The sequence below is a fragment of the Equus caballus genome, chromosome 2 (genome assembly GCF_041296265.1).
Source record: "Equus caballus isolate H_3958 breed thoroughbred chromosome 2, TB-T2T, whole genome shotgun sequence".
NCBI classification, from domain to species: domain Eukaryota; kingdom Metazoa; phylum Chordata; class Mammalia; order Perissodactyla; family Equidae; genus Equus; species Equus caballus.
The window spans coordinates 56,760,654-56,771,444 of record NC_091685.1 but is presented as its reverse complement, the minus strand read 5'-3'; the positions used below and the strand labels follow the sequence as shown (position 1 = coordinate 56,771,444).

Genomic DNA, 10,791 nt, shown 5'->3' with positions numbered 1-10,791 from the left:
ATCTGTTCAACAACCTAATTCTTGCCTTGCTACTATTATTAGTAAAGAACAATTTAGGGGCCGGCCCAGTGGCGTGATGGTTAGGTTTGTGTGCTCCACTTTGGTGGCCTGGGGTTCACTGGTTTAGATCCTGGGCACGGACCTATGCACTGCTCATAAAGCTGTGCTGTGGTGGCATCCCACATAGCAGAACTAAAAAGACTTACAACTAGGATATACAAGTATGTACTGGGGCTTTGGGGAGGAAAAAAGGGGGGAAGATTGGCAACAGATGTTAGCTTGGGGCCAATCTTCCTCACCAAAAAAGAAAAAAGAACAACATACCTTTATCATCTTTATTGAGTATTTACTCTGTGCCAAGTTCTGTGTGTCCTCATTTCCCTCAATGAGGTTGGTGCCCCCTTGAACAGGTAAGGATTCAGTTCCAAGACTCTTTGAGCCCAGCTACTCTCACTCCAGATCACCACTCTGGGAACATTGTGTTTATTTTCTGCAGACTTCTTTGGTTTGACAGCTTAATCAGAAGCAATCAAAATATGCTTATGAACATATAGAAAATTAATTTAAAGCCAATGCAAAAGATTATATTTCCCTAGCATGGAGAATCAAGTGAGAAAATGGCTGTGAAAATATTTTGTAAAATGTTGACTGCTATGCAAATGAACATTACTAACAGTGAGAGAGCAAGTCTAGCAGATGACGCAGAGGCCAGTTCTGCAGAAGACACTCAGCTTCTCCAGCTCGTGACTCACTCTGGGAGGCTAGGTTTATTTTATGAGATTTGTAGTTTAATGGGGCCCATTGAGTCATTCACGCATCGATGCGTTGAACACATTTTCTGAGTTTATCTACCAAGATGGAGGTCCATGGAGAGGGACACAGAGCTTGATAAGATGTCATCTTGACCTCTGGGAGCCCACAATGTAGCAATAGAGACAAAGAAATCATCATGATAATCTAAGGATCCATGAGTAGGACCAAATGATGACGCTTGTTTGGCACTGTTTTAAGGACCGGGAACTTTGTTTCATTCACCAGTGTGTCCCCAGCACTCAGCACACAAACTGGCCACAGAAAGTATTTGGTAAATTTGGCCAAATGAATGAATTTTAAATGGGTCCTGGATATCAGGTGGCATCGAGTGGATGACAGTCAACTGACCCTTGTAGAGAAGAATATGGTGTTTAAGAGTGGAGAGGTTCTGAGGGACGCCCCAGGGTGCAGGAGCAGCGTGTGGTGTTGGAGGGGCCCGTTCACTTGGGTGCCGCATTGGAAGCGGTGGAAGGTTGACTACGGCCAGCTGGGGCTGGGCTCGGTTCTCAGGCTACAGAGGGTGGCGTTGATTCTGTAGGTTTTGGGGGAAGGGAGGGGCCTAATACTGTGAGAGTCTGCCGTGCTCTTGAGCCAGACTGCCCGGGGTTTGAATCTCTGTTCCACTCTTTGCCAGTTGAGTTTCTTTGGGCAATATTACCTAACCTCTCCGCCTTGATATCCTCAAGTGTAAAATGGGGTTCACCATTGTCTCGTTTCGTGGGGTGGTTGTGAGAATTACACAGACTGTTAAGTTTAAAGCACTTAGGAGCACGCCAGATGCATAGTTAGCCCTGAGTCGGTGCTAGCTGTCATGATTAATCGGTGTTTGATGGCCTGGGTGGGAGTCCTAGCTTTGCCACTTGTCAGCTATGTACACAATGACCCAATGGCTGAAGCTCTCCAGTCTTGCTTTTCCTCTTTTGTAAACGGGGCAGTGGAAGGGCATCTGCCCCTGGGGAGGGTGAGATGGGACCGTGCACGCAGTTTGCACAGTGCCTGCCTGAGAGCAAGGCAAACCAGACTGCAGCTTGCGGCGGGAAGACTACCGCACACAAGAGGAAGGTTGGATGAGACTGAGAGGCTGGGGACTTGCTTGGAGGCCGTTTGAATTGTCAGTGTGAGAAACAGTGAGCTAAGCTTTTGTGAAGCGGTGAGAATGAAGCGAGCTAAGAAAATGAAGCGGTGACTGGGCGATGGAGAGAAAAGCGGGGGTGGATCTGAGAGACTTGCCTGCTCGTCCTGGAGGCCTACACGAGGGAAGAGGACAGTGTGGTCTCTAACCTGGCTCCTGGGAGCACGTGTCTACATGGACTGAGACGGACAATCCAGGAGAAGCAGGTTGGGGCTGAAGAACTGAGATGATGGTGATGCAGGCATGTGGTTAGAGCGTTTCAGAGAACCTCTCATAAGCCAGTCATGTTTTAACAGAGTCTGCATTTTTAGGGAAACTAACTTACCCATGTTACTTCTTTTTTTTATTATGGTAAAATATGCATAACATAAAATTTACTATTTTAACCATTTTTGAGTGTGCAGTTAGGTGGCATTAAGTTCCTTCACATTGTTGTGCAATCGTCACCACCATCCATCTCCAGAACTTTTTCATCTTCCCAAACTGAAGCTCTGTCCCCATTAAACACTAATTCCCCGTTCCCCCACCGCCCAGCCCTGGCAAACACCACTCAACTTTCTGTCTCTATGAATTTGACTACTCTAGGGACCTCATGTAAATGGAATCACAATATTTGCTCTTTTGTGACTGGCTTATTTCACTTAGCATAATGGCTTCAAGGATCATCCAAATTGTAGCGTATGTCTAAATTTCCTCTTTTTCTTTTTGGTGAGGAAGATTGGCCCTGAACTAACATCTGTTGCCAGTCTTCTTTTTCATTGAGGAAGATTGTCCCTAAGCTAACATCTGTGTCAGTCTTCCTCTGTTTTGTATACGAGATGCTGCCATAGTGTAGCTGAAGCGTGACGTGTGGGTCTGCACCCAGGATCCAAACTCGTGAACCCCAGGCCGCTGAAGTGGAATGTATGAACTGAACCACTACGCCACGGGGCCAGCTGCCAAATCTCCTCTTTTTAAAGGTTGAGTGGTATGCTATTATATGCACAAACCATATTTTGTTTACCCATTCATCTGTCGATGGACATTCGGGTTGCTTGTACCTTTTGGTTATTGTAATAATGTTGCTGTGAACATTGGTGTACAAACAGCCATTTTCAAGGCCCTGCTGTCAATTCTTTTGTGTATATACCCAGTGAAATTGCTGGATCACAGTGGAATGTCGTGTTTAATTGTTTTAGGAACTATCATGCAGTTTCCCACAGGAGCTACATCATTTTGCGTTCCTGTAAGCAATGCGCAAGGGTTCCTATTTCTCCGCATCCTCACCAACACTTCACTTCTTATTTTCTGTTTTGGTTTTTTTGATAATAGCTATCCTAATGGGTGTGAAGTCATGTCTCATTGTGGTTTTGATTTGCATTTCTTTAGTGACTAATAATGCTGAGAATCTTTTCATGTACTTATTGGCTATTTTTAATTTTTTTTAAAGATTGGCACCTGAGCATCTGTTGCTAATCTTCCTTTTTTTTTTCCTTCTTCTCCCCAAAGCCCCCCGGTATGTAGTTGTATACCTTAGTTGTGGGTCCTTCTAGTTGTGGCGTGTGGGACGCCGCCTCAGCGTGGCCTGATGAGCTGTACCATGTCCGTGCCCAGGATCCGAACCGGCAAAACCTGGGGCTCCCAAGGCATGAACGTAACCACTCGGCCACGGGGCCGGCTGCTCTATTGGCTATTTGTCTATCTCCTTTGGAGAAATGTCTATTCAAGTCCTTTGTCCGTTTTTAAATCAGGTTGCTTGATTTTCGTTGCCGAGTCGTAAGATTTCTTTATGTATTCTGTATGTTAATTCCTTATCTGGTAAATGATTTGCAAATATTTCCTCCTCTTCCGTGGGTTGCCTTTTTACTCCTCTGAGAGTGTCCTTTGATGCACGGCAGTTTTTAATTTTGATGAAGTCCAAATTATCTCCTGTTGCCTATGCTTTTGGTGCCACATCTAACCACGTTACTTCTTGTATCATGTAAGAAAGAGCCATATTGTTATGCTAAGCTTCTGGGATCATGTTACAACTACATGTCCGAGCAAATCTATTTTATAATTCTCTTGGGTTATTTTAGTTGTTAGACATACGGAGGTACAATGTCAGGCTTGAGATCCTGGTACTTTTCCCTCTGAATTTTCTCATGTGTGTCAGTGGTCCCATCAATCTTCTAGTTCCCAGGCAATAATCACCCTTGACTTCTTGTCCCTCTCCTTTCATGGCCAGCTGTAGAAACTGGGAAATTGTTTCCCTTGTCCTCTCGAACAGCTAGACTACGTTTCCTGCCTCCTAGCAGTTACATGAATGAGGTCTGGATAAAAAAATCTGCGCAGAGAGGATGTTTACTACCTTCTGGGCGGTGGTAAAAGTTTCCATGCAACTCTCCATGCTGTCTCTCTTCCCTTATCTGCTGCCCATATGCAGAGTGGAGACGTACCCAGTGGAGGTCTGTGTGGACCATGTTGGGGCCACAAGGTGGAAGGACCCTGGGTCCCCGAATGTCTGCGTGGATGAAGCCCCTGCATTCACCCACGCTGTGCTGGGATGTGAATGAGAAGCAAACCTTCCCTGAGGTAAGCCCCTGAGACCGAGTGGCTGTCTGTTACAGCAGGCAGCCTGTGCAGACTAACCCACCAACAATTCGGAAGTCCTTCAAGGTGCCTTCATGATGTTCCTCCTGTGCCCTCCTTTCCATGCCTACTGAGCTGATTTTAGTCTTGCGGCTGCCCCCCTCACCCCCAACTGCTATGGTGCTTTACGAACTGGATTACCTGCTTCTAATCTTTCCTCTTCTAGTTCACCATTCATGCTCACAGAAAATAAGTATTTCTAAGAGGATAAAAGCTTGATATGGCTTTTGTTTAAAAATTTGTGTTATTAAGGCTTTTCTCCATAGAACGCTTTCTTTCCTCTCCTACCCCTCATCCGCGGAACACTTACCATCCTTCATGCACTCATGCTTTCATTTTTTATTCTCTTAAATCTTGGCTCCATCTATTCCTCCTCCTATCTTCTTATCTAAGGCTTAACCATGCTGCAGGTCCAAGGGTTCCCCTTCCTCCAGGAAGCCTTCTGTGAATTCCTGTCTTACTCTCTGTTTCCTACCTTAGGTACTAGATGCACATTACTCTTTAGTTCCGTGCTTCATGTCTTCAAATTTAGGGTTCATCAATGGGATACAGGAATTTCCTGAAATTGTGTGCCAAATTCTGTCAGTGCCTGTGTGTATTTTGTTTTTTTGAAGAGTGGCTGGACTTACAGACTTCGCAGGTCCCTTCCAGTGCTGAAAGTCCATGAGAACAGGATAGGCATCGTCCTTGCAAAACAATTCATGAGAGCAAGAGTAGCTGTAATGCCTCAGAGGTGGGAAGAGCTGGGGCGGAGGCCAAGCCGGCTCACATAGAAAGCTGTTGTACTCTTCCCGCATTAACAGGAGCCACTGCCAAGCTTCCGGAGCGGTGTCAAGAACTTCTGCAGCCGAGTGGCTCCCGTCTGCGGCGCAGCCTCCCTTGACTCCCAGGAGGCAGGTGGTCTGTGGAGCTGAGCAGAGCGAGTCCGAGCCTTTCCAGCTTACTTTACTCCTGACCCCCCTCAGAGCTGCCCGGGGCGGGAGGGCTAGTTCTTGCCAAATGCTGGGGCAGGAGAATAGTCCCGTCTGGTCATTCCATGGAGATAATTCCACATTTGCCAGCAACCCCCCTTTCCGTTATTTCATCCCCATACTCACAAGATCCATCTCCCCTCTAGGGTCCCCTGATCTAGGCCTGGTGGACCCTGACGCTTGTCCTCCGCGAGGGAGCGCTGGCACAGCCCCGCTGGACCCCTCTCCTCTGCCACTTGACCGTTTGCGCAGCGCCTGTCCTGGCAGCCAGCAGGCACTGGCTTCCTTCTTCCTCTCCGGCTCTTGAACGAGAGTAAATTCTTAATCAAAGGCCGGGCACCTCATCTGTTTCCAGTTGCTTCTCTGTTGTGAAGAAGAGAGGCTCACAGGAGGGAAACGTCGCCCCGCACCCCGCCTGGCTCTCACACCAACTGCACGCGCACGCACGCCCCGCAGTTGGACTCGGCGCTCTGTTCACATAATTCTATTGACATTTTGAGGCTAAAATTATGTATGCTACTTTAATTTGCTGTTAAATTAAATTATGAATGTTTGGAACGTAGTAATTTCTTTGTTCTATGAACAGATTGTTTTATATATCTGCCTATATTACCAAGTTATTAATTTAATGATTTCATAATAGCAGCTCATTCCTCTGGGTAATATAAGGGCTGAAGTGCACGCTCCGTACAGCACAGGCAGATACTGCTTACCCTACGTGAATGGAAGGTTTTAGGAATAAAGACATTAGTTTTGGCAGAATGTTAAGTGTGCATCTGGAAACTGCAGGGATGTGTCAGGTCAGCTCGGGCTTCCCGATCTCCTTGTCAAAAGGTGGGACACAGTCTATTGCCCATGAGACCAAATGAAAAATAATTTTCTTAAATGAAGTCAAGCACCTGGCTGAACGCTGGCAGGTTTGAGAGCTACCGCCTGCCCATTTTCTCCTGCAGTTCTGGATGCTGTGTAGGTTCAGCTGGGGTCTTTCGTCCCGTGGGTCTGTTGGGCTATTATCCTGTCAGCATCCTGGAGACGTGCTGCCATGGCAACATGGCGTTAGCTGCATCGTCCTGCTCCTCGCTGGCACCCAACCCTACTGTGGGGAAAGGGCAACGGGCCAGATGCTGTGTGGTGCCGGGGTGGAGCGTGGAGTCTGGCTTCAGAGGAGCCTTCCTCCATCCCTGGGACTTGCGGCTTGGGCTCTCTGAGCCTCAATTCCCTGATCAATAAAACCAGGGCATTGAGGTCACCTGCCCAACCAGTTTTGTGCGTGTTGTGTGGCCACACAAGAAATGAGATGAGGATGAGAAAATGCTTTGCAGTTGCTAAGAGTCAGGGCTCTTGAGGGCTGAGTTGTGTGGGACGTGCGCAGGTACCCCAAAAGGGCACACATCACATGAGAGCAACAATTGTGCTTCTCCCCACAGCCTCCGGGACCCACTGCTCTTTGGGCCTCAGTTCCTGCAGTTGACGCCTGAGGTTTGAGCTTGGTGACTGCTAAGGTTCTCCTCATCTCTAGTAGTTCTGGACTCTCTTATTTTTCAGGAGAAGCTACCAACATGCTTCATTTTAGTTGGAAAGACAGTGCTGAAGGTGGAGTCACAGCGTATCAAGTTGTTAACAAACCTTGAGCACCTCTAACTCAACGAGAACTGATTTCCAGCTGCAGATACAGCAGTCTCCAACAGGCACCGTTTCACCTCCTCCAAGCCCATGGTCTAAGGGGAATCAGGTGCTGAACAGGCCATCATGTTGCCCTGCGGTGAGGGGGAGGCTGTGCCCACCCTGACTGGGGCAGGAAAGGGGACGGGAAGCCGAGGCTGAGACCTCAAGTTTGACTATGGATCAGTCATGCAAAGAGGAGGTTCAGGGGTGGGAAGGGCAAGGCGTTTAGGAAGAAGAAAGAGCATGTGAGAGATGGAGGTCGGAGAGAGCAATGCTGCGTGGCTGGGGCATCAAGCCTGGGTCTGGAGGGCGAGCATGAGATGCCCGGCTGGAGGAATCAGCAGGGGCTGGCTCTGGCCCGTGACAGCCTCACAGGCAAAGGCAGTGGGGGCCGCCGAAGAAGAGAAGGGATTTGATTTGTGCCTCAGAAAGGACACCATGGCTGCGGTGGGAGAAAGGGCTGGAAGAGGGTCAGATTGGAGTTGGGAGGCTAGTTAGGAGACAGTGTAGTGAAAGGTGAGAGATGAGGGTCTGATTTACGTGGTGATGGTGCAGAGGGGAGAAGTCCACAGATGCACGAGGTGCTCAGAAGGAAGACTTCACAAGGACTGGGTAGATGGGACAAAACAGAGGAGTTGTGAAGGTGGGGCTAGCAGAGGTCTTTGAGGTTGCCCTTTGCCCTCTGAGCTCTTCCCTCTCTGGCTGTTCCATCATTCCTCAAAATGAAACACTGACACCAACCCGCCCCCACCAAGGCCGACACACACTGATGCCTGTACAGGCGCAGCCGCTCTGTGTGCGCAGGAGGCAGGCAGAGACTACTTCTCTGCAGAGCTGACAGGTTGCAGAGTCAGAAGCAGTGTCACTGCTTACACTTTCTTCACTTGTGCTTTTTGTCTCTGCATGTCACTTCTATGAAATATTCCTGATCTCCTCAGGAAAATCAAGAGTTCCTTTCTTCTGTGCTTTGCCTACAGCCTTTGTTATCATTGTCTCTGTGTCCATGTTGGTCTCATGCACTGTGGTGTGTCTTAATCACTTCTGGATTCCCGGTGCCCAGCACCACGTCGCATGCTGCTGCAATTGTCACTGTTGAATGACTGATGAGTCGATGAAGCCCCAAGGCACTGGGTCTGATCCCTCAGGAAAGGAATTCTGCAGTATCCTTCCAGCTTCCCTCAGCAAAAGCCTGGACCTACTGTTTGGAGATGTGAGGCACTAAGTTGTCAGAGTCTGGTGCCAAGCATCCTCCTCAATTGCAGGAGCCAAAGCCAGACCCCCTTTGGGGCCACAGAGGGGAGTTACAAAGTAGCTGCTTTGTAAATGTAAATTAATGTTCGCTAAGTCATTAGCTTGTGGTGGGCAAGGTGGAGAACAGAAAGGGAAAGAGAAGAGTGGGGTTTTTTGTCCTTCAGGTGGGAGAGGGTAGGAGCTATAAAAGAGGGAACGCCTGCTTAGGCACGAGACAGATAGACATGCTTTTCCTAAGCAGGTACAGGAAGAAGTCAGCTAGGACCCAGGGGGGTGGAGAGCAACTGCTCTGAGACACAGACGAGACAGAGAACAGGGCAGAGCTTGGAGTGAAGCATCCATCAGGACAGGATGTGTTTGTTCTGTTAATGGCTGTGTGCCAGTGTGTGAGGCTGGCACTTCACAGGTAGTCAGTACAAGTTGAATGAATGCTGGGTGCTGTCTCTGAGAATCATGCAGAGGTGGCGGGAGGAGGGGTGCCAGCAGGTAGGAGAAGCATGCAGTCTCCCGGATCCAGGTCTCAGGACTGGCCTAGAGGGAAAGCGGGATTGAGGCAGATTCGTGGTACTAGGTTGCATTCCAGAATAATTCCCAGCGCCCTAAGCCAGTGCCCCAGGAATCCTCTGTCAGCGGTAAATTATTGCTTCTATGCTCAATATCACGGACCAAGAGACTGATGACTCAGAGACCCCTAGAGGAAGGGCACCGGGCAGGAGTCAGGGACAAGGCTGTGGGTCCATGGCATCCGAAAGAATGCCTCAGTCTGTAGAAGTGGAGTGGTCTTCAGAGAAGTACAGGGAGCCTTAATTAAATTTTATTTTTTGTGTGTGAAGAAGATTGGCCCTGAGCTAACATCTGCGCCAATCTTCCTTTATTTTGTATGTGGGATGCTGCCATAGCATGGCTTGATGAGCCATGTGTAAGTCCGCACCCGGGATCTGAACCTACGAACCTTGGGCCTCTGAAGTCGAGTGTGCGAACTTGACCACTGTGCCACCAGGTTGGTCCACGGAAGACTTAATTTTTATTGCAAAATGTCAGGTCTCCCTTTTGTGCCTCACAGAAAAATCAGCTGTGTGTGTGAGAATGGGGGTGAGGAGGGCTTATGCTTAAAATCCAGGAAGGAAAGAGTCCGCCTGCCCGCTGTCTATCTCCAAGCAGGAAAAGCCGGGACTTGTGAGAGGCCGTTCGGAGCACTTCGGAGTCTGGAGCCCTGGGCCGTTTAATGTTTCCAGCAATGAACTGGATGATGAAACGGAGGGCACGCTCATTAATTTCAGAGATGACACCCAGCTAAGGCTGGAGGGGCACCTTGGAGGACTGGATTAGCATTCAAATTGACTTCAGTAGGTCTCAGAGATGGGTCAGAAACCAACCAAGTGAGATTCCAGAAGGACAAGGGTAAAGTGAAGAAAAGGCAGCCACACGAATGACAAGGAGGAATGACTTGCTGAGTCCCAATCCTGCTTGAAACCAGGAAGCTTTCCTGACCTCCTTCCTGATTCATCGAGGCTGACGTCTGCACACAGCTTACAAGGAACTCGCACAGTTCTCTCCTTTGAGCCTCGTGACAACCCCCTGAGAGAGGAGTTGTTATGAATAAGTTCATGGGCTTTCAGAGATGTTAAAAAATCTGCTCAAGGCCACACAGCTGATAGGTGTCAAAGCCAGACGCAAACTCAGTCAGCACGGCCCAGCACTCGTTTGACACTTCCGTCAGAGTGCTTTACTGTGTCATCTGATTCTCGGCCTCATTCTGCGGCACAGTCCCTTGATCCTTCCCCTTGCCCTCAGGCTAACCCCCATCCCCTCTCTGGCATCATCTTCTCCTCTGGTTAGCCAAGATCCCAGGGTGCATCCATTCAACCCAATCTTACCAGCACCTGTTCTTATCAACGGCCTGGACTCATTCTACTTGGAGTGGACCCACCTTGATAACTTTCACACCTTGAGTCAGCCCCCAACCCTCACCTGGCTTGCTGGGAGCTCTGGGAGGGAATCACAGAACTGTGTGGGTGGAGCCACTACAGATCCACAGGGCAGGCCATGGTTCTGCTGGGCGATAGCCTTTGTGTGTCTCCGGTCAGCTCTCCGTCCTCAGGTCTTCACCTCACTACTGGCCCACCTATTATTACACTTTTCTGTTGAAGAGCAGATGGGGGCATCCGCTGTGAGCACCCTCAGCCCCTGTTCTCACCGTCTTCCAGCTCAGCCAAACCTTCCTCAGCCCTCACCTCCTCTCCTCTGGGCTCGGGGCGAGGCGTACGGTCCATCCAGTCCACTCTTCTCTCCTGTGCTCCCCGGCCTCCCCCAGTGCGTCCTCAGGCAGGCACTCCCCTGCTGCCCTCC

General features: G+C 49.1%; 1 long non-coding RNA gene across 1 annotated transcript; it reads left to right on the top strand.

Moving 5' to 3' along the window:
- The first annotated feature begins 4,261 nt into the window (after window positions 1-4,261).
- Window positions 4,262-6,092, top strand: LOC102147614 (uncharacterized). Its single transcript, XR_289891.4, has 3 exons — window positions 4,262-4,498; window positions 5,359-5,474; window positions 5,673-6,092. It is a non-coding gene; the product is annotated as an uncharacterized lncRNA (long non-coding RNA).
- The last annotated feature ends 4,699 nt before the right edge of the window (window positions 6,093-10,791 follow it).